The following is a 26,565-nucleotide window of genomic DNA, read 5'->3' on the forward strand; positions in this document are numbered from 1 at the left end:
TTGTATTACTTCTCTCTTTCAACACTAATGCGGGCTATCTATTTCTCAAGACAGCTGAGCAGAAAGAGGGAATACCTAGGAACTGAGGCAACGGGCGTGGTGCATGCTATTTATACTATCATCGACTTTGCGTCCCGCTGCAGGAATGGTAATCGTTGAGGGACATTGACTTGATGCGGCACAGCACCCTCTGCAACATTTCCAAGACTGCAAGCAGGAAACAAATATATGGAAGTTCAGGAATCAGTGGGAGGAACATTCATCAGAAAGAACATTAGCAGGGATAAGTAAGTTGTTCTTTTTCCTGTGTGCAGATATTTTTGAGGTGGCCTTCTGACTGCACATCAATTTTCAAAGAATATCCAGATCAGTCTAATTGTGTCTTTCCTGAGTGGGAAAATACTGTACACATTCTCTTAGGGTTAATCTCTAGTGAGTCTGGACCTTAGTGCAAATGTCTTTGGACTTGGATAGAATTAATTATCTTTTTTCCCCGGTTTCCTCAAGAGCACTGTGTTAGTCCATTTGGTGCTAGTTACTATTACTTCCAACATTCAACACTTTTTTTTGGGTTATAAATCGGGGTCTCTCCACATCAACTCAATTGAATCTCAGTTCACATTCTACTTTGGAGCTTCACTCCGCTATTTGGAACTCTGCCTGTGCTTTTTGAGGTTTTGAGACAAGTTTCTCAAAGTATATTACTTCTTCATGAGTATTATCAGTGCGCCTTCGCTGGGTTGCTGAAATGGTAGAACGACTGTGAAAACTATTGTGCCTACTCGGATAATATGAGGCCACCAAATGTCTACGGACACCTAACTGTATTTGCTAAAAAGGAATTAATCACTGCCTCTCCTTTAGGTATACCTTACAACTCACTCTTAACTTATAATTGGGTCATTTGTCGGGTCAAGAAGCTTAGTCTGTGTTTACGAACAGGATACTACTCCTCACAAAAGCAAACTTCTCCATGTATGCAAGTCAAGGCCGGGCTGCGTTGTCTTTATAAACCTTGCAAATAAAATGGCAACAAACCCTTCTAAAGTTATCAGACCTTGAAAATCTCAGTCCAGATCGATCCAAGGGATAGTAGCTACATCCACAATAAAGAATTGTTTCATTTTTCAGTTCAGTTTATTACATTCAAACCCAGGAATTGAAACGCACAAAAATAAAATCACACATAAATTAGGCAGCAATTGAAATGGATCAATTCCAGTACAAAATAAATACAATTTGATGTTAAAGAAATGTTTCATCAGTAAGCATGTTTTTATTAATGCAAAACCTCTGCTGTCCTTTAGATATTCAGTAGCACGTTCATATAGCAACCCTGAACAAGTCATCTAATACAATCCTTGTTGTGGTCTATGAAATGATCTGGCTTTTTAGATAATTGTTTCAGTGCAAACTTTGTTCATATCGCTTTTGCACTCTAATAATATGCAGTCAAACCATGCAGTGAATTCATACAACATGATTTTATTGAATATTTGTCTTTTGGAGAGTGACAATGATCTATATCGGTTTCCCGGTGCACAAGCGGAGCAGACTTACGTCTTTGAGCACAAATGGTAATGCTCAATTTGACCCTTTGTTTTCCATTTGTAGATACTGAGATGGCATGCATACATCAACTTCTGTGGGTAATTAAGTTTCTGTAATTATCATGAGAGATTTGCCACAATGTGACGTACAACGCCATTGCGGACACCATTGAAGAGATGAGCACCATTTCCTGTCACAACTTCAGAAGTGAGTGCCGCTAATATCTGCTAGAATGCTGATAGTGTGGGAAGTTTAGGAACAATGAACTGCTGATGTATATGTAGAACTACGGCAAAACTATGGCGAGAAGAGCCAAATGGCAGGCTGATAAAAATAAATTATTAGAAAAATGAAATGTTATACTTTTTACATTGTCTACACAATGCAACATACCCACATGCCAAATTTCAGGTTTGTAGCATGTTGGCAAGTATGCTGAACATTTCGAACAGACAAACGCGCATATCCACTCTTTTCCCTTTTATATATATATATAGACTAGCATCTCAAGTGTGCTTGGCTCTGCTTGGAGGTCTGGCCTTTCGGCATTGGCTGTGACCCAAATGAACATCTCATTTAGCTTGCAGCTCAAAATAATCATTTCACTACATGTAAAGAATAGGGTGAGTTTCTCTTCTTCTATCCTCTTTAGATAGCCGGTGCCGCAGCGCTCTCTAGGGCCAGCAGCACCACGAAGGGATAGGATATTTTTTCCAATTAAGGAGAGTGTAAGGATGCTGCATTGATGGCTTGATTATTAAGGAGCTCAAGAGAAGCTGCTTTCCGATTTCTGTTTTGTGTGTTATATATAGATTGTGATAACAGAAAGGACACAGTACCCTAGATTGGAGGTACGAATCAATAGTTTCCCTGTGTGTTGTATAGTATGTACTATGCCACTTGGCAGCTTTTTAGCCAAACCAGAAAAACATCATAAAATCTATCTGGGTTTTATTACCTTTATATAAGAACTAACTTAAAGTATAATGCTGAGACGGTAAGATCTATAAGTCTTGTTAATTTTCTTATTTCATCAGGTCTGCTTTCTTCTTCCACCAACTAAAAAGAGGACTTGAGTGCTGCCCATGGTTTTCATGGTTCTCTCCAACTACTGAAAGGAAAAAAAAACAATTTATAAATAATAGTGCATTAACTATATAATACACTTTTCTTTGTTACTGGAAAACGATAAGCCTGGAGGTTGTACGAATGAGTGTTTTTTGTTGTTGTAGGTTTTAAAATAATCCCCCATGGATTGGTACTTTTAAGGATTTCCTAGTTTACCTACTGCATAAATTCCCATTTATTCTGCTACTGGAAAAGGACATAGCTCAACTAGATAGCTTTGTATTAATTTGTGTTGCAACAGGCTTTTTGCAACCCCACCTGTTATTTCTAAAGGGTTTCCAATTGTACAATATCCAAGATTGCCATTTCTTTTCCCCAGACTGTTTTTGGAGAAAATTCATTTTCAAGCCCACGACTGTTCAGTGCTGTAACAAGAGCAGCTAATTCAGTAACTGTGCTATTTTCTCAGTGCTATCTGGGCTTCTTCCTCCTGGCAACTGTTAACGGAACTAGGCAAATGCAGCTCGGCGAAAGGGGTGATTTTCATGCAGATTATTCCCCAAGGATGCCCAGCAACATCCTAACAGGGACACCAGACTCCCAAACCACCCAGGAATCTGCAAAGGTCTGCTAGCATGGCACAATGTCTGCATGTTACATACTATACAACACACAGGGAAACTATTGATTCGTACCTCCAATTTAGGGTACTTTGTCCGTTCTGTTATCACAATCTATATATAACACACAAAACAGAAATCGGAAAGCAGCTTCTCTTGAGCTCCTTAATAATCAAGCCATCAATGCAGCATCCTTACACTATCCTTAATTGGAAAAAATATCCTATCCCTTTGTGGTGCTGCTGGCCCTAGAGAGCGCTGCGGCACCGGCTATCTAAAGAGGAAAGAAGAAGAGAAACTCACCCTATTCTTTACATGTAGTGAAATGACTTTCAGGCAACATTATTACCAAAACAAATTTTATCAAACACAATTAAAACACGAACTGCTTCTAAAAATTGCAGCTTAGGAGTATGTATCCCCTCTCTGCACACTATGGTACACAAGACAGTTCACTTGGGACTAGGCGTCACAACTTTGGACAATTTATTTGCCCTCCGCGAAGTGTGTCAAATGTATCAAGTGTAATACACGAAAACCTATAACAATATAGGACTCTCTCAGCTTGTTATTGTACCGCCACACAGTGTTTCTCCCTTTGGAGTATACACAGGGTTCAGTAATTATGAGAGAACACAATTTTCACATAAAAAGACAATTCAAATGTCCACAACATTGATTCAAATGTCCAAATTGCTCAAGTCCACTATGTGTCGCTCTTAGTGAAGCGATATCTAAAAATCTGGTCGACCGGTTTCAATGATCTTCTTTCGTATGTCATCTTCATCAGGACCAATTGCTTCTTGTCTAGACTCAATTTGTGCGTCCCTCAGAAACGTAGTTTCGGCAATTTCTGTGGGGCAAACAGAGAGAACGGTCAAACTGACTTCTCCCATGTTTAAAACAGAGTGTACGGCATTTCTAAAGCTTTTTATATTGCACAATTATTATTCTAAATGTGTATTCAATTAATGAAAGTCCTATGAGTGACATTATACAGCAGGCTAAATTCCCCCTCCTATCTCCCCACCCTTACAGGGTGTGCAACATAGTTTGGTATAACAGGTCATACCTGATTTTCTCGTTATGCGGGCAATAGTGCAGCGCGCCTACCTTTGAGATTTTTGGGCAGTTCTTGTTAGCCAAGTCGATACGACTGTGTCGATGATTGATCTGTAACACAAGGTAATCACCTATTTTACTGCCCAATCAGTGTACTTTGTGCTCCTTCCCCATTCAGTTTACTGAATACACAAGCACTGTCAATGTCTCCTAATTACCTGACTGGAGTATGGTTGGCACGCTTCAGAGAATCTCTCACATTCTTGGCAACAGGAACCCGGTCCAAAGAAGGAAGGATAGCTGGAAGAATCCTCAGATATAGGCCATAGAGAGCATAAAACGGGGAACAACCCACCGACGAATGCCGGGAGTTGTATGCAAACTCAGCAATCCCCAAAACAGACAACCAATTCGACTGGTGTTGTAGACATAAACAGCGGAGGTACTGTTCCATGGTGGCATTAGTACGTTCTGTCTGCCCGTCTATTTGCGGATGATATGCAGAGGAAAGACGAGCATCGATGCCTAGGGCGTTGTTTAATGCACGCCAAAAATGTGATGTAAATTGTGACCCTCCATCAGATATCATCACTGTGGGAAGTCCAAAAAAGCGGACTATATTGTCAAAGAATAGAGAGGCCAACATGGAAGCCGTCGGGATACCTGGACATGGTATAAACCGGGCCATCTTGGTAAACTTGTCCAATACCACCAGTATTGCTGACATACCCTGGACCATCCATAAAATTAAGGGTAACCATATACCACGGGTCCAGAGGCAAGGGCATATTCATCAAAAGTTCCACTGGTTTACCTGGTTGATGTTTGCACTGAGTACAGATGGCACATGTGGAAACGTACAGATCAACCTCCTTTTTCATCCCGGGCCACCAACACCATCGACTTAATAGCTCACAGGTTTTGGTCTGGCCTGGGTGTGCCACCAATTTGGAATCATGAGACCATTCGAGGGCCATTCTTCTCGTTTTATTGTCCGGAAGGTACAGCAGACCATGAATGTAGGGAAGACCCGACAAAAGTGTAGCCCCCAATCCTTCAAGAGAGGAAACATGATCCTTGGCCCACTGTCGTACCTGATCTAAAAGAGACGAACATACACAGACCACTGACCCGCATGGTAAAATCTGTGTTACCGGTTTTTCAGCGGTGCAATCGGTGCCAATCCGGGACAGAGCGTCTGCTTTTCCATGTAAAGGGCCGGGGCGATAAGTCACCGTGAAGTCAAACATTGTGAAAAAATGGTGCCACCGTATTTGCCGGGCATTAGTGCACTTTGCTTGAGATAGAGCTTGTAAGTTCCTATGATCGGTGTATACCGTAACCGGATGTCGGGCACCCAAAAGATGGTGTCTCCATTCTTTAAATGCAGCCCGTATGGGCAAAAACTCTGTCCATTATTGTATAATTATGTTCAGCAGGTGACAATTTGCGGGAGTAAAACGCCACGGGGTGCATCTGCTGTGTAGAGGGGAAGATTTGTGAAAGGATAGCCCCAACTGCAATGGCAGAGGTGTCAGCTTCTACAATCAATGGGAGAGACTGGTTTGGATGCTGTAAAACAGGAGCAGTTGTAAAAGCCTCTTTCAAGGCTTGAAAAGCCAATTGTGCATCAGAATTCCACATGAACGGAATTGTAGGGCTGGTAAAGCGTGTAAGGGGGGCCACAATTTCCGAAAAGGAGACAATGAATCTGCGATAAAAATTTGCAAAGCCCAGGAAGGATTGCAGGGCTTTCACAGAAGTTGGGACAGGCCAATCGAGCACTGCCTGAACTTTGGAAGCACACACATGCACCCCTTCCGCTGATATTTGGAATCCTAAGAATTTGACCGATGATGCATGAAAAACGCATTTCTCCAGCTTTGTATATAAGGAATGTTCCTGTAGACGTTGTAAGACAGAGCAGACATGCTGGATGTGTTGGGGCAGATTGTCAGAGAAAATCAGGATATCGTCCAGGTATATCACTACATAACAATCCAGCATGTCTCTGAAAATATCATTGACAAAGTGTTGGAAAGTGTCTGGGGCATTACAAAGGCCGAAGGGCATTACGCAGTATTCATATAGACCAAACTTGGTTTTAAATGCGGTCTTCCACTCGTCCCCACTTCGCATCCTGACCAGATTGTAGGCCCCTCTTAAATCTAACTTGGTAAAGATGGTGGATGAGGTCAACTTATCCAGCAGTTCAGATATCAGAGGCAACGGATACTGGTTTTTAACAGTAATTTTGTTCTATAGTCCACACAAGGGTGTAAGTCACCCTCTTTCTTGGATACAAAAAAGATTGGGGACGCTGCAGGGGAGCGAGATGGCCAGATATGCCCCAGCCGTAGGGCTTTGTCTAAGTATTCTCGCAGATGGTCCTCCTCTTTTTGTGTCAAGGAGTACACTCTGCCATGCGGAATCACTGCCTCAGGGACTAAATCAATTGGGCAATCATAACTTCGGTGCGGAGGAAGGCTTTCAGATAGCTTCTTGTCAAACACGTCGATATACTGTTTGTATACCGCAGATAGTTCTGAGGTGGGGTTTTGCAATATGGCACTGATCGAGGAAGCAAGGCGAGAGCTCCGAAATAATCGGAGAATCAAAACATCGCCTACTGCAAAACTCTGAAGAGAAGCGTACCGTTTGTTGGGTCCAGTCAACGACAGGATTATGAGTCTGTAAGCAAGAAAGGCCGAGTATAATCCCGAACTGTGGGGCTGAGATGAGATCAAACGTAATGCACTCAGAATGACCTTCTGATGTTGACATACGAAGAGGTCCAGTCTGTTCTGTTATCTGACCTGAAACCAGACGGGAGCCATCGATGGCATGTACTTCCTCCAGGACCTCCTTGATGATAATAGGTAATCTATGGCGACCAGCCAATTGGACATCCATGTAATTTCCGCTAGCACCAGAATCAATCATGACAGGGCTGGAAAATGACACAGAACCAAGGGCAGAAAAGCACGTAGAAAGGAACATATGAGAGGCAAAACAGTTGTCTCCTGAGCCTTGTATCTGTTGACTCGTCCTGCAGGCTCGGGTTAAGGACGAGTCTTTGCATTTCCCGCCAATTTAGCTGGTCTTTTGGGGCAGACACGAATGTAATGGCCTGCCTGGCCACAATAGAAACAGAGGTTGTTAACCACGCGTCTTTCCCGTTCTGCTTTGGATAAAGGTCCTCTGATAGCCCCTATTTGCATGAGTTCCGCTTCACCGGAAGCGCTAGTAGTACCTGCGTCCGATTTCCCTGAGATGCAGAGATCTGGAACCCGGCATTCTCCACGTCTCTGTCGATGTCTGGCATCAACCTGCAAGACGAGGTCCACCAGTCCCGAAAAAACAGACGGTACTGCTGGTACTACTGATAAAGCATTTTTAAGTTCATCTGATAGGCCCTTGTAGAAAACGGCGGCTTTCTTTTGTTCTGGCCACGAGGTTTCAAACGCTTATTGGTTGAAGCGGGCGAGGTAGGTTACAAGGTCTGTTTTCCCCTGAGTGATGGCAAGAAACGAGGCCTGCGCCTTATGTCTCATGTCAAACACCGCGTTAATGGCTTGGATGAGGGCCTCAAAATTCTACAAACCCAGGTCATCTGCCTCGGAGAGGGTTGGCCCAGGCGGCTGCCGTCCCGCCCAAATGGGAGAGAACAAAAGCAGCTTTAGTTGTGGCATCTGGAAATGCCAGGGGTCGACAAAGAAAATGCAAACGCCACTGGTTCACAAAAGTGCGATAGGTTTTAGGGTCTCCATAAAGCGTTCTGGCGGGGCTAGAGGAGAAGGCCCAGGCAATACCACTGGAGTCGGAGCAGGAGGGGTAGCTTAGGGTGCTGGAGGGTCTGCAACTGCTGCAGCCTCACCAAACTCCTCAACAGGAGGTAACGGTTGTATAAAGCTCTGTAACACATCCATACCTTGATGTAAAGTCGTATGGGCCGATGCCATATCAGTACGCAAGGCTGATAAAGCTTGCATGAGTGCCTGCACTGGATCCAGCCCCAGATCCATATTCGCAGGTTTGTAATTTGGGCTCCTTAATCTGTCAAAACCTGGACAGTTCTCACGATAATCTCCTGTTAGCCTGGAGCTAATTTGAAACCAGACTTTCCTCACAAGAGCGCGGTCTGTAGGAGTATAGTATACCTGACAGACCAGGGGCTTGAGTGAAAAGGCAGGAGCAGCTGCAACAGAGCTAGAGGAAACAACAACAGTTCAGTACTGTGATTAAGGATACCAACCCTGTCAGCCACCACCTCCTGCTTCCCACTCTTACCTGCTCCGTGAAGGAAAAGACCCAAAACCAATGAAGAATTCAGGAGATCCTCCACAGTAGTCACCCTTGAGTCCAAAAAGAAGGATCCTTGGAATTCAGCAAAGCGTCCCAAATAATATATAGGCAAGTGAGTCCGTGTAGGGGGGTGTGGAGAAAAAATAAAAGCAAGGGTAGAAGGCAGAGGGAAGGAGACTGAAGGAGGGGAAACAAAGGTAGCCAAAAACGGTCCAATCGGAAGTCGCGAAGTACTCGACCAGGTTTCAGAAGTTGCCACACCAAGGTACAGGAATCCGAATTATCGATGTAACCAGACACTAAGCAAAAAGGGAAATCCGGGTAAGCAATGCAGCGTTGGGGGGACCGGGAGTCAATCCAAAGGAGCCGGGCACCGGAAACCAAGGGCAATCCAATAGAATAGTCCGTAATAACAGGCCAAGAAGTCGAAGGCAGGATTCAAGACGGAAATATCAGGATACAAAGCGCTACGAAAACTGGCAACAATACACAGTTAAGGAGCACCCGATCCATGTGTGAAGTCAGAACAAATAGACTACTTGCGTACGGATGCAAGCAAACGGTCCATGCGTCTCACGTGATCTTAGTGTCCAATTCGACCACTAACACTAAATGCTGGAAGCTGTAGTCCGCATGGGACCACCGCGCTTTCAGCGTTGACCAAGACGCCAAAAGATTTTTCAGGTGATAGAAGGGGTGCTCATACGCTGTTGTTGCCGCATATGAGGTCCCGGCATGCCAGAGATCTACCACCAACTCGCTGCTTGGAGAAGTGACTGACGCTGAGGGAGTTGGAGGTAGAGGAGTGAAGTGCTTGAATAGGAAGGTATTTACGAAGTGAGAGTTGGAGGTATTGAGGACCCAGGCCCCAGAAGGCTTTGTGGACAATGCAGAGGGTCTTGAACTTAATCCTTGCAGCCACTGGGAGCCGATGCAGAGATTTCAGTGCTGGAGAGATACGATCCTAGGGCTTGAGGCTAAGGACAAGTCGCGCAATCCTGTTCTGGATGAGTTGCAGAGGGTGGAGAGTAGAAGCAGGCAGATTTAGAAAGAGGCTATTGCCAGCCTAGAGAGAACTAGAGCTCTAGAGACAGTGAGCTTCTAGGGGAAGGAGGGCAAAGGAAGAATACCTGTGAGGAGGTGCAGTGGGTAGTTTGACCTCTGCAGCCTTATGTTTTTTTTTCAGATGTATGTGTAACCCTGCCTCATTCAAGGCAGTGATTACTTTCAAAGATGATTAAGGTGTTGTTCCAAGGATGAGCTGTAAACCACAATGTCGTCTAGATAGGCAGCAGTATAGGATTCATGTGGCTGTAAGACTCTGTCCATCAACCTCTGGAAAGTGGCGGGTGCCCCGTGTAGTCTGAAGGAAAGGACCATAAATTGGAAAAGTCGCTGTGGGGTAGCAGAAGCTGTCTTCTCTTGGTCTTCGGGTTTATGCAGGATTTGCCAGTAACCCTTTGTTAGATCTAACGTGCTCAGGTACATAGCAGACCCAAGATTTCCAGCAATTCATCTATCCGTGGCATGGAGTACGCTTCATAATGGGAAACAGCGTTCAATTGTCAGAAGTCGATGCTAAATCTCATTGTGCCGTCTGGTTTCGGGACTAACACGACAGGGGAGCACCAGACGCTCTAGGTTGGCACTATGATACCCATTTTTAGCATTTCATTGACTTCTCTGTAGATTTCAGCCCTTTTGACTTCAGGTATGCGATAGGGTCGAAGTCAGACCATCTTGCCAGTTTCCGTTCTGATTGAATGTTCCGCTTGATCGATCCAGCCAGGTATGCTGGAGCAAGTGGAGGCCACGGGGGTTAAAACCCTTAATAGTTCCTTCCGTTGGACTTCATTCAACTGGTCTCCGAACAGCACATCCCTGATGTCACTTTGGCTTCTTGGTACCATCTGTTCTGGTAAGGATAGATCTACTTTGGTAGTATTCAACACAGGGACTGTTGGGTTTCTCCAGTACTTCAACATATTGATATGATAGTTCTGCAGTTTTACCCTTCGGTCTGGCTGTTCAACTTTATAGTTCACAGGTCCTAATACTCTGACTACTGTGTAAGGGCCTCTCCATTGAGCCAGTAGTTTGTTTTCGCTGGTAGGGAGTACTACCAACACCTTATCGCCTACCTTAAGAGAGCGCATTCGAGTGGTCCGATTGTAATGTTCTTCCTGTTGTAGTTGTGCTAGTCCCAAGTTGTGCAGGGAAAACTCACTTAAATGTCCTAGGTGGTCTCGAAGGTCACATACGTAATCCGTTAAATTTGTCTCTTGTGTTTCACAGGGTTCCTTCAGGACCTCCAGGATGGTTTTGGGGTGCCTTCCAAACAGAAGTTCGAAGGGGGAGAATCTGGTGGAGGACTGAGGGGTGTCCCTCAGAACCATTAGTACCCAGGGCAATGCTCGGTCCCAACAAAGTCCTGTAGGTCCGGTTACACGTCGGAGCATTTGCTTTATGGTTTTGTTGTACCTCTCGATGAGGCCATCAGTCTGGAGTAGTAGATGGTGGTTTTTAGTTGTTCGATTCCAAGGGTTTTACAGGCCTGTTTTATAAAAAGGGACATGAAATTACTGCCTTGGTCTGTGACAATCTCCTGGGGTGCACCAACCCATGGAAAGTACAGCATGTATACATCGCAAACTTGCTTAATCAAGGTCCCCCTTAGAGGAAATGCTTCCGGATATCTAGTTGCTTAGTCTACGACTACCAGTAGGTACTGGTAGCCACGAATGCTGGACTCAAGGGGTCTTACCATGTCCATCCCTATCCTGTGGAAGGGTTCTTTTATGAGGGGCATTCTTTGTAAGGGGGCTCTTGGTGGAATATGGGCACTCGTCTTCTGACAGAAGGGACATCCTTCACAAAAACGTCAGTGTAGATGCCTGGCCAGTAGAACCCTTGGAGGAGCCTGTTTTGCATCATTGTTTCCGCCATTTGTCCTCCAATGGTTGTCACGCTCTGTCCCTGGAAGATATGGCAGCGCTAGAGGCTCTGTTTGATCAGGCTGCCACATCTCCCAGGTTCTCATAGTAACGGTCTAGCCTTTTTTCCACAATGCCGCTGTGCTACTTACTGGAACCACACCCCCAGCTCAAAGTGTTGCAACTCTATGTTGCCCAATACTCGTAGTTCGCTCTCTGAACCTTGCTGCACTGTTTCCTTCTGTGCATACTTTGTTTCCTCCGCGTTTGGGTTGTCTGGAACGCTGCACTCTCACTGCTTCTCCCGTTCGTAGGTTGCTACTTGGCTCCTGCTTCCGCCCAGTTTACCTCGCAGTGTCGGCAACACTGCGACTCTCTATCTGCTTCCCTCCGTTATGCTCATTCTACTCCTTCCTCTTTTCTCCTCTGCTGGTTCTCCTGTATCCCGGTTTCTCCTTGTCTCCCTTTGCAATTGGGTCCCCCCGTGCTACAAGAACTGATCTCGAAGGATCCTCCTATTGAGTATTGCACCTGCCATATTCCTCTTGACTTCCAGCCTATGCTCATCCTGCCAACCCGGCAACTCTGTGTACCGATCCAGAACATATACTCTCAAGTGCCCTCATTTCATCAGGGTACTCCATTTGGAATACAGAACCATCAACATCTGCTATACACCAGCACTGATCCAGTTACCTCTTGTCTGGAATGAATTTACCCAGTCAAGGTGGCTTCTGGGGGAGCTTGCCCTTATCTCTATGAAAAGAAGAACAAAAAGAAGGAGAAAAAGGACAAGAAGGAAGAAGACACTAAGAAGACACAGAGAAAGAAGAAGACGGAAACCCAGGATAGTGCCACAGAAGAACCAGGTGAGGAGGGTCAGGGTGAGAGAGACACCAGAGCCTGGGAATGGTATGGTCATGGGCCAGCTGGACAAGGCCCTTCAGGTAGGCTCGTAGAACTAGTAGTTCTTTTACGACATGATCTGCCCCGATGGTGACTCTATCCAACAACCCTTCCGTTCCATGAAGTATGGATAAGGAAGAGGCCTAGTCGTAATGTTGTGAGCTTGTTCACAGGCCCTTTTAAGGGTCTCATCAGTTTCTGTTTTGGTCTGGAATGAAGGCAAGTGTTCTTCCAACTTCCAATTCACTAAGCTAATATGTTGGTGGCTCCCCCTCCACATGGCCTTAAGCTGTCTTTTAGCAGAACAGCTTTTTTGCGGTCTAGGCTGGAATGAAGAGGTCAGATCAACATCAGAGTAAGGAGCACTTTGTAGCCACTCATTCGTGGTGAGTAGCTGAGCAAAGGCTGGGAGGTCGTGCTGATCAGAATCGGAGCAGGCTGAGATGGAATTACTGCAGCCCTTACAGGTATTGATGCGCTGGGGACCCCCAATGTTATGTCTCTGGAGGGGTACGTTCTGATGTCTTCATGCACACATTTCACTGGTATTGCTTTACACACATTATTCTCCTTATTGCTTACTTGGGATTAGATCGCAGTCTGTCGACTGCCGCTGTCTACCATCGCCTGCGCAGGTCGTCTGTCCACTGTGACTTCAATTGTATAGGGGAGGCGCTTCGGCGATACTCCTGGGAGTGTAGGGCTCTGATTTCCATTGGTTCGGTTTTAACATTCCTGGGACAGAAATGGGCAATATGCCCCCATTCGCCACATTTAAAACACTGAGGCTGTTGTGGTCTTGATTTGGGACCTTCGGAAGTGGTTTGATTATCAGGTCGGCGTTTGGGTTCACTCTGTATCCATCTTGGTGGGCCTTTTCGGCTTGGACCTGCTTGGCTGCAGGATCTATCTGAAGTGGCTGCAAAAACCCTGGGTAGTCCGGCTTTTTGATGAGCAGTGGCCACATCAATGGCTTTGGATAGTGATAGATGGTGATGTTGTCCTACCCATCTCTGGATCGGACCCGGTAAAGCCTCCACAAACTGTTCCAACAGGACCTTCTCCCTTAATTGCACAACAGTGGCTGTACTGGTCTGGAGCCATTTCTCTGACAAATCCTGGAGTCTATATAAGAGCTGACATGGGCTCTCGCCGGGTTTCAAAACAGGTCTCTCTGTATTGTAGTCGGTAGGTTTCTTTGTCCATACCTGGTGTCCCCAGGATGGTTTTCTTTAGGTCTGCATAGGGCGTATCTCCTGTTGGGGTGGCGGCTTGATAAGCCCCTTGAATCACACCAGTAAGAGGTGGGGCAAGATAGAACCCCCATCTTTCGATGGGCCATTGTGCAGCTCTGGCAATCCGCTTGAAATTAACAAAGAAAAAACTGGGGTCGAGTTACCCAGTAGACCAGCTGTACAAAAAGCCAAACCCTTTTTTCACTTTGGAATCATGACACATTATCATGGCTTCTGTCTGTGTGGTAACAGAGGGTAGAAAGGTCTGTTGATCTGACGATCATGGAACAACAGACCATCGTCCGATACCAGATCAAAGGTACAGATGGCTTCTCTGCATAAGATGGCCTGTGCTTGAGTGTCTTGTCGGACGGACTGTAAGAAATCCGAGACTGCTAAGATGAATCGTGCCTTGGGGAATATACATTTGGTTTGAAAGCTGGAGGACATAGATGGAGATTTCATGGATAGCGCATCTGCTAATACATTCACCTTACCAGGGATGATTAAGAAACGGATATTGTAGGGTGAGAAAAAGTGAGCCCAGCGAGCCTGGCGGCTAGCATATTGTAAACTTCTCAAGTTTTGATGATCTGTGCGGACCTCAATAGGATATTTAGACCCAAGCAGAAGATGTTGCCACTCCTGGAAGGCTCGTTTGATTGCTAGAAGCTCCTTTTCTAGAACGGTATAGTGAGTTTCTGCTACGGACAAAGTTTTGGACATAAAGGCAACTGATAATTCTTCTCCGGACTCCACTTTCTGTAGTAACACTGTGCCTAATGCTTGAGATGGAAGCGTCCGATTCCAAAACAAACCCCTTGTTTTGGTCAGGTGCTTTCAGGATTTGGGCGGTGGTGAAGGCGTTCTTCAGAGTGGCAAAGGCTAAACTTGCTGCAGAAGACCAAGTGTATTTGACTTTTTTTTTTTTTTTAACAATGCGGTTAAAGGCAGGATAGTCCTGGAAAAGTCAGCAATAAAATGCTGATAGAAATTGGCTAAACCAATAAATCGTATTTCCTTGACTGAGCATGGAGGGGGCCAGTCTTTGATGGCAGAGACTTTACCAGGATCCATAGCTATTCCCAGATAGCTAACATTTTGCTGATGGAATTTGCATTTCTCCAATTTACAGTCCTCCAATCTTTGTAGTACCGTCTAAACCTGGGTGACATGTTCTGAGAAAGTCCGGGAAAAAAATGAATATGTCGTCTAGCTATAGTATTACTGAATGTAGTAATAGGTCAGAAAAAAGGTGGTCCGTGTACTTCTGGAAGATTGCAGGAGCGTTAGAGGGGCCGAAAGGCATTACTTTGTATTAGAAGTGCCCAAAGGGAGTACGGAAAGCGGGTTTCCACTCATCACCTGCTCTGATGCAGATGAGGTGGTAAGCGACCCGAAGCTCTAATTTGGTGTATATCTGTGCTCCTTGGACAGCTTCCAGAATTTCTGGGATCAGCGGCATAGGGTATTGATCAGGGATGGTAATCTTATTTAGCCCTCTATAATCAATGCAGGGGCGGAGTTCATTTGATCCTTTCTTGGGGATAAAAAACAACGAAGCCCTGGCAGGAGACTGTGATTCTGTGATAAGACCGTTTTGTAGACTGGTCTTGATGTATTCCTTCAATGTTTTCTTTTCGCTTTCGGATAATATGGACATTCTTCCAAAGGGTACTGGTTGGTCGGGTAGAATAGGAATGGAGCAGTTATAGCGCCTATGGCGCAGCAAAGTTTTCACTGTGTTTCTGAAAATACTCCCTGGAACCGCATGTATTGATCGCGAATATTCAGGACCTCAATAATGTGTGTAGCACTAGTTAATATGGAATGGGAGGGCAGGACCTGCGGTCTAGTTGGTTCCCCTGAGGACAAACAGTGAAACACACAGTATTCAGAACCCAGGAACAAAGTATTGGCTCGCCAGTTGATATAGCGGTTATGAACATGCAACCAAGGGAGTCCCAGTATCACGGGATGATGAGTAGCTTTGATGAGATCAAAGGAAATCTCTTCCTTGTGGGAAGAAACTGACATGTCAAGAGTTTGTGTGTTATGTGGTAGGACCTGAAACCAGTGGAGTTCCATCCACTCCTTCCACTGGAACCACTGTGTTCTTTAGCAGTCTAAGTATGTTATGGGCTTTGGCCCATTTGTTATCTAAAAAGCAACCTGCTGCTCCGCAATCAATAAGCGCTTGGACCACCATACTCGGATCGGTTGATGGCGAGATGGATTGTACCAAGGGAGTAACTTTGGAATCTGGGGAACCCAATCTTGTTTCCTCAGTCATAGGTTCCCTTATGACTGGGTGCTGGCATTTCCCGACCTTAGGTGGGCCCCTGGACAGTCACGCACCAAATGGTCGTTAGATGCACAATACATACAAAGACATGACGTTCTACAGCGGTTCCTTTCTTCTGGGGTAAGAAGGCCACTGGTTGCATAGGTTCATCAGTATTGGCAGGCTTTCCCGGGGCACGGCTAAGGTACTCTGGGGGGCCTTTACCTCTTGCGTTCTTGATTCTGTTCCTGTAATCTGTAATTTAGTTGCATAGTGAGGGAAATCATGTCTGCTAGGTTTGCAGCTCTCGATGTGCGAGAAACCTCATCTTTAAGTGCTTCAGAGAGACCTTGCCTGGAAAGAGTGATGAGGGCATCGTCAGGCCAAGCAGTGTCTGCTGGCCTTTGCTTAAATCGGGTAATATATGTAAGCAAGTCCATATGGCATTGTTTGATATCCAGCAGTTGTGCCTACTCCGAAATGGTGACCTTGTGTCTCCCAAACATGGCCTTAATGCTGTTTACAAATGCGGGATAAGAATCAAGAATGGGGTTGTTAGTAGTAACAAGTGGTGTAGCCCATGCTAAGGCTGCTCCAGAGAGGTTGGCTATTATGTGCCCCACCTTATCCCTGTCTGAAGGAAAATAGGCGACTTTGAAAGAGAATTGTACCGTACAGGCCTCTAAAATTCCTTTAACTTGTGAGGATTTCCATCATATTTCCCACTTGATAAGGGACCATGCAGTAATTTACCTATATTGGGAGGCCTGATCATTTGTTGTCTCAATGTGAGGTTTTCTTGCTTCAGACTCTGCACTAATTGCTGAATCTGTTCCATAACGGCTCCGGGCTATTCGCTTGCTATTTGTCAATTTGCAATATTGAACAGTAGTATAATAGCCTTGGACTAAGCTGAAAAATGATACACTTACAATCCGAGGCCAGTAAGGACCTCCCTGAGGACTCTGTCACTCCCTAAACAAATAGGGAATGCACAGACTCCCTAGGGAAACCTCTTGGGGTGGCGTGGGGGGGGCTGGAAACTCTGTTCTTCGGTCTCGTAGATTAGGAGTTGTAGTTGGCTGCAGGGTCAGCTGGAATCCGACTCCTCTTCCGGCTCCATGCGAAACTGAGAGAGGAGACGGAGCGCCAGGTAAACCTCCACTTTCAGCGGGATGAAATGCACTTGTCCCTCCAGGCGGTCACCTTACCTGCGTGTCAGGATCTAGGACTTGAGCTCCAAGTGAGAAGGCGTTCCGGAGATTTGAATGAGAGCGGCTGGGCTCTACACAGTAGCAGAATGGAACGGAAGGAGACAGGAAGGAGTTAGGGTCAGGACAGGTAAGTGAGAACGTAAGGACAGACAAAAAGAGGGCGACCTTACGAGCGTTAACTCCACACACACTCGAGAACAATACCGTCTCCAGTGATTCAGGAAAGTGGGATGCCTGAACCGAGAGCATGACACCTACACTCTTTCATGTTGGATTATGTATTGCATTCATGAGTTTACATAATATGCACCATTTGTTGGAAAATAACGAAGCTTTGATATTGTGTAAATATTTTGTTTGATTTTTAATTTCAATTGTAACAATCTGGTTCTTATTTTATTAGTTCCTTTTATATAACTCGTGCTATGAATACATTAAACAAAATATAGGTCTATAATCTATTACACTAGAACATTAGTTGAATCGCAACTGGATATAAATGTAGACCGTATTACCGTTAAATGGCAAGAGTGCGCGGTACAAGACCCAGTAACATTAGCATTACAAGTTGATTAATGTAACCAGGACGTGTAATTCCAAGCTTATTGCTGTTGGAGAGAAGCCAGGAGTCTGAGGAGCAGGCTGTGCAGAAGAGGAGCAGCAAAGCCGTCTGATGGAAGTATGACAAGGAGCACAGCTGCCAAATTCTCGAGGAGACCGTGAATACGCTAGCTGACACTGTGATAATAGGCATCCGTGGAGGACCTATGAAGGAAGTGTAAGGATCTGAAAGCAAGCGACGGTTTCAAGGAACCAGATGCTGTGAAGTCACAGAACCAGTGAGGCAGCCTGCTAGCAGTTGTGGAGCCAGCCTCCAAATTTGGAGGGGGTGGGAGGCGGCTGGGAGACTATTTTAAAAAGCGAGTTGCAAGTGATCACTGAATACCCGGTTCCCTTTCAAGTATCTGAATATTAATTATTTCTTTGCTTTGTGCACTCTGGCCTTGTTAATTCTCTGCTCCCAACTGATCTGAGAAAAAGTGAGGAAAAAAGGCAAAGCACATGTCAGTGTTAAGTTACTTGTGCTGGGAATCAAACGGGGCAGCTTCCCGATGTGACTACAGGCCCCAGCACAGACAGCAAACCTTGTATCAGCTTCTCCGCAGGAGCTGGATATGTGCCCTGCAGTTTACACACAGATCATTACAAAGCATTGGGCTGTACAAACGCATGCACGTGCGGCTAAATATTGTTTTCTTTCTTGCCTACTTTTGATTGATTACATCCATCTTCCAATGGTGAAGACATTTTTTTTCACAAATAGATGCTAATCATTGAATTAAGAGATGCTAATAAGGGGAGATGGCAGCCATTTAAAAGCTGTGCAGAGCAGTTAGGTCTTTGGCTTCATTGTGGGGGGGTATATTGATATTGGCAGGGAAGGGTTCTGTCATCTTTCACTCTACCTGTTAGATTGTTTAAACACTCTGCTCTCACATGTGAAAGACTTGACAGGCTCTTCCTCTAGCACCCCTTTTCACATCCTTGTCATGGGCAGAGTGTTGTCATGGCCTGAGTGTAAATCCAGAGTGCTGCCATCTGCCTCCAACTACCTCAAGTTGGTAGGGCTTCAGGCTGCCTTCCCAATCCAGTGGTTGCCCCCCCCACTTCCTGATAGCAATAGATATGTACCAGTCTTCAGATGGGATGGTGGAAGGGGAGCCGGTGAGAGGTCTCAGGAATGAAAAGTGACTAATTAACAAAAGTCTGTGGAGAGGCAAAATTGGATGAGGTTCAGAGCAAAGGGAGTCGAAAGAAAATTCAAGAGTTGAGAAGGGTGACTTGCAACACTAGAGAAACGCAGCACGTTGAAAAAATGAATAGAATCTCGAACTCTAACCAAAGAGAAGGACAAGTGAAACACTTCTTTCGGGAAAGAATACAATCCCAAAGCCTAACCAAATTAAGAGACTGAGAATCGGATAAGATCCAAGCGTGAGGAAGTGATTTAAGGGGCATTGGGCCTCATTAAAAGTTTGACGGTAAATCCACTAATGTATTTACCGCCAAATGTGTTTATCGTTACCAACATTCGGTCCCATGGCTTTACCACGAGATTAAGAGTGGTGGTAGTGCTGTGCAAATTTCCAATTTTGGAGTACATAGGACTACATGGGGATTTTTACCGGATTAGTAAAGTGTAGTATTTTGCTGGTGTGATGCTTCCACTTTACTGCAAAAATGGCGGTAACAAATGTACCCTCACTTTTTTACCACACCGTACAACTAATTAAATCGTGGCAGTGTAACTTTAATTTATCTTAGAAACTTAAGTTTGTTATCCATGGTATCTTTTGTAACTGCCTGTCGCCAGAAGCTCTCGACTCTTTACAGCTAAAACCTGCTATGACGTTTCTCACCTCGCTGCATTCGAAAAGGCCAAGTGGTCTGAGGCAGCGACTAGTCCTGAACCAAACCATCAGTATCAAAACGACAATATATCTGGTGAAAGAACTATTCTGCTTTTTTTTTTTTAAAGATGTATTTGTCAGCTTCCACTTGTGTAATCTAGAAATGTTGCGAGTCTATTGTAGTTTGCGCCGCTGTGCAGAATGCGCCCGTTCCGTCGTTCTTACCGCCCAGTTACTGTCCAATGCTTAATACTGTCGCAGACAGTGAGGTGCTGCCAAGTGACTTGGATGTACAAGTCAGATGATGAATGATGCAGACTCCCTCTACTATACCAAATTTTTGCTGTATGCCTATAGCGCTGAGAAGAATACGTACGAACACTGAAAACACTGCATAGGTTTCAGCCTTAGCAAGCTATGAATACGTTTTACGTGAATTCCAATACTTTACCATTGTATAGATGTTTTTTGAAGCCGGCGGACAACGTGCCTGTTCAGCTAGAAAGGGGCCGACGACAGCTGCGAGGAGTTGCTTGTTTATAATTAGACCAGGGCAGTGAGCGTGTTGCGGATACGCTGCGCGTGCTTGACGGGTGGAGGCTACTGTGGCTTTCTCGCTGACCTTGACGTCGCTGTTTCTACGGTGCGAAAGGGACCTTTTAAAAACGTGCGTGCGCGCGCACGTATACTGCTGCTATTGGCTTTGCCCCGGTGAACAATATGGGTAAGTGAATAAGTGAACAGTAGTGGAAATAGTTGAACGCATTCGAGGCGTTACTGGTAAATTAGCGAAAGTGCATTTTCACAAGCGTTTGAACAATGAAGTGTTGCTGTTCCAGTTACTGCCCAGCGAGTTCAGATTTAAAGGGGTTATCGTACATTATAATGGCTCAATTTCTATATGTTGCTTAGGATTTGTACCTATTCTGAGGTCTCCCAGACAGAATATGTGTGATCTGGTGTTTCGATGGCTGTCATATACGTACAAAATGTGGATTGCACCGTGGAACCTTTATCATGAATACATTATATATGAGTTAGAATCCCTGCCGGATATCCCGTGGAGTATTCCTGGCATGGTGAACTAAAAGAACAAATACTGTGAACAAATAAATAGTTGAAAGAGATGAAAGAAGACCGTAACTTATTTTGTTCAAAAACAAATGGTGTATGTAGAGCTTACAACATACAATGGGAAAATTGTAGATTCAAAGTAACATATAATGGGAAAATTATAGATTCACAGCAATTAATGTGTGTAACAGATCTCCGGCATATAGATTTCCATAGCCAGATTTTAGCACGCTTCGAATGGAGTCATAGTATCAGATAGAAATAAACAACGTATCCACAAAGTGGCACACAAAAAGACAGTGAAAGAAAATACTTTTAGTGAGTTTATAAAACAGATGTGTGCGTAAAGCACTTGGTCTGTGGTTGCTACATAGTTTTAGTATCATAAATTATCGACTTCAATATTCTGAAGTTTGTTCGCCTAGTTAGGAGTCTGCTTAAAATGAAGGCATTAGTGACCAAAACTCAATTTTCCTAGGTTAAGGTCTTCCAACGTGTTGGTAACATCAAAATTATATTTTTAAGGGTTGTCTTGAGTGCTTCTGAGAGATCCCTTATCTGGCACATTTTGGCGAGGAAACCTTTGAATCAGCTCGCCTTCGTCAGGGCATCTTCGTACACCCTGTGGGGTACATAGTATATGTGTTTGTCATCTGCCAGGAGTAGATGTGTCATTTAGAGGGGGCCTATGTATCTATCGTACACACTTACCCGCTATTCTAGGGGTAAGTGAGAGTCTCCAGTGTGCAATTTCCCATCTGGTAGGGTGGCAGTAAGTCGAGAGGCTGTCAAAACTCGTTTTGCGGTTAGGCGGGGCCGAGAGAGTTTGCGGGAGGCGTCCAGGAGACTATTGGTGTGCTCACAGCAGGGCTCTGTTATCTGTCGGAGAGATACGAGTAGAGTACTTTGAGGCCTTTTTTATTGACAATTGAATACAACATTTTGCCAATAAGGTACATTGCTCTGTTATGATTGTTAGTTCACCTCGCAGCTGTGTACACCACATTGCAACAAGGTACATTGCTCTGTGATAATTGTTAGGTCACCTCGCCATGGTTGTTTAACCCTATGATAATGGATGGTGCGGGAGGAATGTCAATAGACCAGTGCATTAAGCTAGGTTTCAAATGGTGCCCACACATGGGTGGAACGCTATTTTATTTTATGTGAAACCCCATGGGAGAGTGTCATGATCCCAGTCAGTGAGCATAGTCCTCATTCAGGCATTCGGGCTAGGCAGGGAACATTACATCACTCAGCAGGTTAAAGGTGCGTGTTAGCCTGGCACATATGGCATTTACACCATTCACAGCATATTCTTCCATAGACTCTCATGATGTTTAACAGTAATTCGAGGGGATTGTGTCCTCCGACGTATTCCACGTCTATGACCGGTAATTTCCACAGCTTTGCTGCTTAGGAACATTTTTCGGCAGAGGGCGTCCTGCGTCGATGATGTCGATCCGTTGTTCCTCGAGGACCTCAGTCGCCGGATGTTATATATAGGGCGCATGGCGCCCGTAGCCTCAGTTCCGTTTTTTCCGCAACGTGTTTGCTTCGGAATCTCAGGGCGCGTTCCATTCTTCTCTTCGAATAACGACGTCTTCGTCTTCTACTACCCCGAAGTTGGGCTTTAAAAAGTGTCGGGACTGCGGGTCGGAGATGTCCATCAGGCACCCGCACGACATCTGCCTCTGGTGCCTCGGCGAAAGCCAAGCCACCGACGATTGCGAGGAGTGCCCGTCCCTGACATCTAAGGCCTTGCGGGAACGTAAGAAGAAATTGAGGGTAGGTAGGGTGTCTAAGCCCCATAAGTCGAAGTCCGCTGGGCTTTAGATCGATGACTCGAGGGGCGACTCTCCGCATCAGTGAAAGTCCAGGGGGTCTCGGTCTAGGAGTGGTTCTCGCCATTCCTCTGCCTCGTCGAGGCATTCTAGGAAGCGCCGTCACCGGTCCCCTTTCCCGTCTTTGTCGGAGGAGGACTCCGCCAGACGGTTAACTTGTTCCGAATGGGATTCATTCCACCGGCAGATGTTAGCGATTTTCGAGTCGCAAGGCACAGTTCCGTCCGCGCCTTCGAAAGAAGCCGGCAAGGAACGAGCTTGGTCCACCACTCGCACGCCTTCAGGCTCGGGCGGTCGGGTCGGCGTGATCATCGGGAGCCGCCGAGGTCCCGTTTGAACAAGTGAGATCGCCATAGCCGTGCCTGGTCCAGGTCCTCGACGCCATCAAGACCGTCTGAACCTGTGAAGCCTTCAAAGAAGGCGTCAACGCCATCAGCGCCATGTCCGTCGAGGGACATTCTCGGGGCTCCGCCCTCAAAGAAGTCGTCGACGCCATTGGCGTCGTGTCTGTCGAGGGACATTCTCGGGGCTCTGCCCTCAAAGAAGTCGTCACCACCATCAGTGCCTGAGTCGACATCAACGCCGTTTCCCTCGGCGCCCTCGACGCCGTTTATGGAGGGTTTGCCGGAGGTGCCCCGGAGGGCTGTGGAACCTCCTAGGAAGGCTCTCCGTAAGTCTGAGGCCTGTTTTTGAGCCCTATTCTGTTCCTACTCCTAGATTGGAGTTTTTCCAACCTTTGCAGGATATTTCAGAGGTTGAGGAATTGTCTGATGTGGAGATGGTTGTGCCTCCTGATGTCCCTGATGATCTTTTGTCTGGGCATAGTCAGATGGAGGAACTCCGTCAGTCATTGCATGACGCTAGTGGCCTGGACACATCTCCGGAGGTGGAGTTGGGCCGTCCTGAGCCTGGGGCGCATGCAGATTCCTCCTGTCGGCGTCTCATGTCAAGGGTGACTGAATACTTGGAGTGGTCTGCTCCACCTGTTGATTTTACTAAGGATGATTTGACGGACATCCTGGATCAAGGTCCACCAACTGACCCGGTGTTGCCATTTCACATGGCTTTACAAAGAAGGGTGGCAGCGGCTTGGACTGCTCAGGAGAGTCTACCTGCAGTTAGTAAGTTGCTTCTGAAGAAATACCGCCCAACCAGTGGTGACCCCTGCTACTTATCGACGCACCCTACTCCGGAGAGTTTGGTGGTGCAGGTGGTTATGGTCTCCTCAAAGCAGGCTGCATACCCTACCATCCCTCCTGATAGGGACGATAAGCGCTTAGATGGTTGGGCAAAGAAGGTGTTTTTGGCTGGGGGTATGGAATTGAAGTCTGTCAACTCCACCTGTGCCTTGGCGAGATTCACTCACACTCTGTGGAACTGTGCGTCTTTGGCGGCTGAGCATATTCCCGAAGGGGAGCAACAGGATGGTTTCCTAGCCCTCGTGCAAGACGGCAAGGATGCCATGTGCGAGGCCGATCAGTCGGGTCTGGACAGGGAAGACTGTCTCAACCGGTCCATGGCTGCGAGCACCGTGATACGCAGGTTTGCGTGGTTGCGGAAGTCGGGGTTTGCTCCTGATGTGCAATCCCGTCTTCTGAACATGCCCTTTGATGGTGTTCATCTGTTTGGCAGCAAGGCTGACTAGAGCCTTGAGAGGTTGCAGGCCTCCAAAGCTGCAGCAAAGTCTTTGAGCGCTGCAGTTCGTCAACCTCCACTTTTCGTCCTAGGGGACAGCAATGGAGGGGAGGTTCCTTTCGGTACTACTCTTCCTTTGGTAGATCAAGAGGAGCTGCCAGTCTAAGGGGCCCCCGTAGGAGTACCAGAGGTGGAAAGCAAAGTACTCTGGATGCCAAAGCCGCTCAGGCAGTTGCCTCTTTGCCCTCGGACACTGCCGCAGCCGCGTCCGCTCAGTCATGAGGCAATGTCCCATGGTTCGTCGATTGGGGGCAAACTTACGCAGCATCTTGGAGAATGGCGGGCCATTACTTCAGATGTGTGGGTTCTGGAAATCATAATTTACGGCTACTGTCTTCCCTTCCAGCAAAGGCCTCGCGACAATCCACCGGGGAAGCTCTCTTTGAAGAGTCCGGATCCGCTCCTTGGGCAGGAAATCCTATCCCTGCTGGAGAAAGGCGCCATAGAACTGGTGCCTATAGCAGAGAGGAACAAGCGATGGTATTCCCCTTATATTTTTATCCCAAAAAAAGACGGGGGATTGAGACCCATCATGGACTTGCGTTGGTTGAACAAGCTCATCCGGAAGGACAAGTTCAAAATGGTAACTTTCTCAAGTCCTCCAGGCCCTTCAACTTCAGGATTGGTTGGTGTCTCTAGACCTCAAGGATGCTTACTTTCATGTGCCGATTCATCCCAAGCACAGGCAGTACCTGAGGTTCGCTGTTGGCAATTTGCACTTTCAGTTTCGGGTCTTGCCGTTCGGATTGACCTCCACCCCGAGGGTCTTCACCAAGCCGATGGTGGTGGTGGCAGCGTATCTCAGGAAAGGGGGGATTAACGTCTACCCCTACCTGGACGATTGGTTGATCAGGGCGCGCTCTCCCGTGCAAGCCCTGGATCATCTGTCCATCATCTGCCACTCCCTTCACAGGCTGGGCTTCTCCCTCAATTTAAAGAAGTCAGTTTGACACCTACCCAGCGGCTCCAGTACATCGGAGCAGTGCTCGACACATCCCTGTGGCAGTGTTCGCCTCCCCAGGAGAGGGCTCATCACATTCTGCAGATGGTGAACAAGTTCCAACGTGCCCAGTGTCTCCCGGCGTTCAAATTCTTGAGGTTGCTCGGCCTCATGGCATCCTGCATTTTCCTGGTGCCAGAGGCCAGGCTGCAGATAAGATCACTGCAGTGGACTCTCAAGATGCAGTGGTCGCAGTTCTCCGGCAGGATGTTGGATCCCGTTCAGATTCCGACCTCGGTCGCCCAGGATCTTCTATGGTGGGCCGACGAAGGCAATCTGATGAAGGGAGCACCATTTTGGCAACCATGGCAGAGGTGACGGACGCATCCCTCACACGTTGGGGCGCTCATGCCAACAAGTTGACAGCCAGCGGACATTGGTTTACGTCGGAGTGCAGACTCCACATCAATCTGTTAGAGCTGAGGGCCGTCAGGCTAGGCTATGTTAAACACATAGAAAAAGACTGTCCTGAAGACAGCGACCTTAATAAACATGAGCCGCTTAAACCGGTAGACATTAATTGCTACTTAAGATAGATACCACATTCACTTTCTATTCATGAGCAATTTCTTACCATCCTCCACTCGCTAGATCTATAGGAGGTTCTAGAAGAAGGCGGAGTGGAGAATGTTGTAATTGTTGTCTTTTTTGTTGTTGGTCTAAACACTAGCTCAGAGTGATTTCAACCTGACCTTGTGATATTCCTTGTTTTAAAAATCACAGTGGATGAGTTGTGACTAACAATCCTTGGGTAAATAAATTTGTATATAACCCACAGGATGTTGTCGCTCCCCATCACAATAACACTGTTTTTAGATCTGGTATTTGTCTCTCCCCTTGCAAACACATAGGGGGAGAGAGTGGTTGTAGGGCACATTTGCTGCAAGGCTCAATGATGTATTAGATTTAGAAGAAGCTAGTTTTTCCTCTTATTCTATCACTGTTTTTTGTAGGCGGTCCAGCACCGCTACACAGGGACAGAATAGATGACTAGGCAGGGATACTTAAAATCTCATTCTATCCTTTTCTGTCTTCCCACACAGCCTTGCTCCTGTGGGTGTTAAAACCCACAGTAGTTCCCTCCCTCAGTAGCAACTAATTGTGCCCTCAACCACGGTGGTTTTATTTCGATGAACAGGTTGTTTACCTGACTTTGCAAAATATACTATACTCTGGTTTTTCACTTAAATTGGAATACAGTTGGTAATTGTCCATACCTTTCGTGTTATAAATTGCTTCAATAAGGGCATTCCCTGTCAACCTTACCCTTTGCCCCCATATATTTTGTAAGGCCGTCAGGCTAGCCCTGAAGGCTTTTTTGCCATCTGTGCAGGGGAAGACTGTCCTGATTATGACGGACAAT

The 26,565-nt window shown here is 46.1% G+C and overlaps 1 protein-coding gene across 7 annotated transcripts in view; it reads left to right on the forward strand.

The window, feature by feature from the left end:
* METTL22 (methyltransferase 22, Kin17 lysine) overlaps window positions 1-26,565 on the forward strand; it is a 711,415-nt gene that overhangs the window by 69,501 nt on the left and 615,349 nt on the right. The window contains exon 2 of one of the 7 annotated variants that reach the window (XM_069647036.1): window positions 1,615-1,758. The exons of 5 other annotated variants lie outside the window; for them this stretch is intronic. The gene's annotated coding sequence lies outside the window, so the exon portion shown is untranslated. Of the gene's footprint in view, window positions 1-1,614; window positions 1,759-20,197; window positions 20,314-26,565 lie in introns of those variants that run through there. One more of the 7 variants, XM_069647037.1, reaches the window with a different exon arrangement.

The sequence above is a fragment of the Ambystoma mexicanum genome, chromosome 2q (assembly GCF_040938575.1).
Source record: "Ambystoma mexicanum isolate Mex_15411 chromosome 2q, UKY_AmexF1_1, whole genome shotgun sequence".
Taxonomy (NCBI): domain Eukaryota; kingdom Metazoa; phylum Chordata; class Amphibia; order Caudata; family Ambystomatidae; genus Ambystoma; species Ambystoma mexicanum.